The sequence below is a fragment of the Hibiscus syriacus genome, unplaced genomic scaffold (assembly GCF_006381635.1).
Source record: "Hibiscus syriacus cultivar Baekdansim isolate YM2019G1 unplaced genomic scaffold, ASM638163v2 tig00110893_pilon, whole genome shotgun sequence".
NCBI lineage: Eukaryota > Viridiplantae > Streptophyta > Magnoliopsida > Malvales > Malvaceae > Hibiscus > Hibiscus syriacus.
In genome coordinates, this window is record NW_024062901.1 from 1523380 (window position 1) to 1527700 (window position 4321).

The window sequence follows — 4321 nt, forward strand, 5'->3', positions numbered from 1 at the left end:
GTTAAGTGATACGTGTCAGAATTATAAAAAATTAAAATTATTTTAAAATAAAAAATATAATTTATTTATTACAAAATTCAAAATTTTCTTAAATCTAAAAAAACACAAAACTCTAAAAATCATAATTTCAAACCCCTTTATCCACGTCGGCCGTCGTCAGTATTGCCTTGGTCGTCACCCTTTGCTATAAGCCACTTCATCTAACCAAATTTCATCACACGACGGAAGAAATCGTCGCCCTTAGCCGGAATCAATAAATCGCTGCAATCATCGCTTGAAGCATGGAAGTTTGGGTGTGCAGGTTGTCGTACGCCGTTGAGATTTCAGTCGATTCGCGATGGTTGTGGCGGCCAATAGTGATGAGGGGATTGAAATTAGAGTTTATTGTGATTTTGAGTTTGTTTTTTTTTTTTTAATTTCAAAAACTCAACTTTATCATCTAATATTATTCCATTTAACTATAATTCTTGGCCACAAAATTTTAATACACATCCTCATTAGGTATATAATATTAACTCAATATACATTCATCCTCGTCGGGATCGAAATCCAAATACACAACATTCCTACTCTTTGCTAAAATCGAAATATTAAATTACAGAATTGGCGGAATAATTGGTTGAATAAAAGTTTGTATACCTAATTGAACAATTAAATACCATGAAGAGAAAAGGAAACAAATTCAAGGACCAATACCAAGATAGAAATTTGTGTCCACTGAAGATTTTATAGTTTTTTGTTGTTGTTTTCAGTTATACCAGTACTCGAATTATTGCTAATTTAAATTTGTATAGATTTAGTTAACTGATTTTCCTATGATCAAATCAGGTAAGATCCAATCCGAGTTTGGATCATAATTCACACAACAATGTATTGTTTAATCCAAACTAATGGGAACCAGCCATATATCTACAAGAATACACTGACGAAGAAACTTGGGATTAAATTAAACTTCCATTAAAGATGTTCGACCCTCTGCAATACACTGATAAACAAAATCAAACGGGTAAAGCACCACAACATTTTATTAAGACAAACTCTATTATTCTACTTCTGAAAAGAGGAAAGAGCAGCCATGTAGTTGTTTTCATCAGTATTAATGCGGACCTCGCACTCGATGTCCAACCATAGTTAACCAGAACATGCTCGATACTCTTTCCCCGTGCAATTTACAATAAGCAATAAAAGAATACTAGAACAGCTCAGCAAGCGTCTTATTCTGCTCTAGATTGGCCAGCTCGAGAAGACAAGATGATGCCAACGATAAGGCCGTAAAGAGCCAAAGCTTCAGCAAAGATGAGGATAAGGATCATTCCAACAAAGAGTTTCGGCTGCTGTGCATTAGCTCTGCAACACAATATTGCTCAAATATCATTTGACACGAATTGTTTCAAGTGTGGGCATTCAAAATATTTTCAATGATAAGCAGCAGATAAAATCTATCACATACGTCATATCAAACATTATCAATCTATCAGTGATTTTGATATAATTTAAACAGTCTCAGAAACTAAAGCTTTTATCAGATTTAAAAATTTCCTCGAGACCTGTCTGAACTTTTAAAACAACAATAATTTAAAATTAGTTGCTAAGACCCTGAAATGCTTCATTGTAGTAAGAACCATGACATGAGCAGCCTAGATATTAAACCAAACATGGAGAGGGCACACCATGCTAGTAAACTCCGGAAAGAGAAAGCAACCATTTAAAGTAATAAACAACATTTTCACAGGCCAGTAACTTCTGGTTTCAATAAACAATAACAGTGTTCATATGTAAGTTAAAAACATGACGCTAAAAGCAGCATACCTGACACCAGCATCGCCAACAATTCCAATTGCCATTCCAGCAGAAAGGCCAGCAAGTCCACAAGCAAGACCAGAGGAAAGATGGGCATAGCCATCAAAAAGGTAATATGATTTTGCCTTAGGATTGATACCAGTACTAATAATAACAGCAATAATCAAACCATAAATACCCAAAACACCAGCCATAACAACTGGAACAATAGATTTCATAACCAACTCGGGCCTCATCACACCCATTGAAGCCACACCAACACCGCTCTTAGCTGTCCATATGCAGCTCCCATACCTATATCCAAAAATCATTATTTTATTCAATTTAGACCATGCAGAGTTCACTTAAAACAATCCACAATTAATCTACAAATTATTATTTTTATTCAATTTAGACCATGCAGAGGTCACTTAAAACAATCCACAACTAATCTGCAAACTTTTTAAACCATGTCTGAGTTGATTTTAACATAATCCCAAAATTCACATTAAAAAATCAATTTAATCCTGCTGATATTATTTGAATGCAATATTCTTGTTAGATCCACATCTAAATAACCCTAATATAGCCGAATTCTGTCGTTTAATTCCAATAAAACTAAAACTAAAGTACAAAATTTCTCAGCTAGATCAAAGTAAATTTTTAGTCCATAATTATTAACATATCAGCATCAAAGATCCATAAATTCTCCACATCAAAGATTTACATATTATAACATCAAATTTATACATAAATTTACTATAAAAAGAAAGCTTAACGTTTTTTTTTCAATCAGATCGTCTAATGATGCTAAAATCTAGTTGAACCATCAAATTCTCCATCAGACAATCAATAGAACGGAAATAACAAGAGATAAAAAAGATTATATAAAAAATAACGATAACTTAAGTGGAGGAAGGGTAGGAATTGGTTACAGGAGAAGACGAGAGCGGCGGCGGCGCCGAGGAAGCCGAAGAAAGGAGCCGTTTCATCGCCGCTGAAAGTGGAAGACATGGTGAATTTAGCGGATCTGAAACGCGGTGGTTTAGATCTGAGTAAAGCGAAGGCGACAGTTGCTTTGTTTTCAGAGAGTTTATTTATTTTCTATTTTCCTCTTTGATTTGCACTCTCCAGTTTGGAAAGAAAGCTTACCATACACAATTTTTTTTTAGTTGCTCATGTTTGTCTTTTGCGGTTAATGGGCTTTATGGCCCATGTTAGGTGTTGGGCTAAAGGTTTTTCTTTCTTTCTTTATAAGCTTAATAATAATATATTTTTTACTTGTCCAAAAAAAAATAATACATTTTACGTGCTTAAACTATAATCTAAATTGATTTTTAGTGTTTTAAGAGTTTTTTTTTTTGCTAAAATAAATATCTAACATTTTCAATGTTACATTTTTAAGTGCCTAAATCATAATGACCATTAAATTTGACTGTTATTTTGTGTTATCCACATAAAATTTCAAAAAGAAAATAAAAAATTTAAAAATATTATTTTATGAAATTATAAAGAAACCCAAAATTCTGAAAATTTCTAATTTCATTCCCTTCGCCACCACCGACTGCCACAATCGTCGTCATTCGGCTGAATTATCGATAACGCTCGATCGCCCGAAACACTCAACTGCCGAAATCCCATGATTCAAGCGACGATTGCTGCAAAAAATGGGTGAGTGCAACGATTGAAGATAGAGAGAACAACTCAACTTCTAACGGTTTTTTGACGAACGATGATCGATGAGTAAAAGATGATGGTCAAAGTTTGGTTGTAAGACGATGGCGAACTCGGGGGTGACATCCGGTGCACGCCACAGACGACTGGTGAAAGGTGATCGACACGACTTTGAATTGAACGCTATTGAAATATGATGGTAAAAGGAAAAGTAAAAATACGAATGCAAACTAAAAGTCAAGAATGTAATTTGGGACGGTCCAAATTACTTGGTACGAAATCTTGAAAATAGAAGGGTAACCAAAAGAATATGGATGCAAATTAAAACTGGTTAATTGTTGTCCAAGTCGCTCACAATTTTACACCAGTTCAAGTTAACCCACGGATTGGCAATTTCCATTACATTTAAACCCATCCATTAATTTAGTTTTAATTGGTTACGTAACATTTTTAAGTTACAATTGTGATTTTAACTTATTGAATTGTCTTAGCAATAATAAGGAATATTCTTCTTTCTAAGCGAACTGAATTCAAACAATTATATTTATAGTGTATATGTTATTCTTAACTTAAAAATTCTAAACAAATATTATTTTATAACCCCTACATGAAAACTTTATATGAGTGACATCAAACCTTCGGAATTGTAACTACACAATAAACAAACAGTAAAATACGATGATCAAATATGGATATGTTAAAAAAAGGCTTATATAATAAGAACTTAAAAGTATATTATCTTTTTCATTTAAGTATTCAAATTATTTTTTTGTCAAAATAAGTACTTAAAATTAAATTTTTAGTCAAAATAGGTATCTAAAGTATTCAATTTTTTTATTCAAGTACTTAGGGTGCGTTTGGTTCACGG

At 33.0% G+C, this 4321-nt stretch overlaps 1 pseudogene; it reads right to left on the reverse strand.

Annotated features, from left to right (window-relative positions):
* Nucleotides 1–935: 935 nt before the first annotated feature.
* Nucleotides 936–2936, reverse strand: LOC120145048 (annotated as a pseudogene).
* Nucleotides 2937–4321: the final 1385 nt, after the last annotated feature.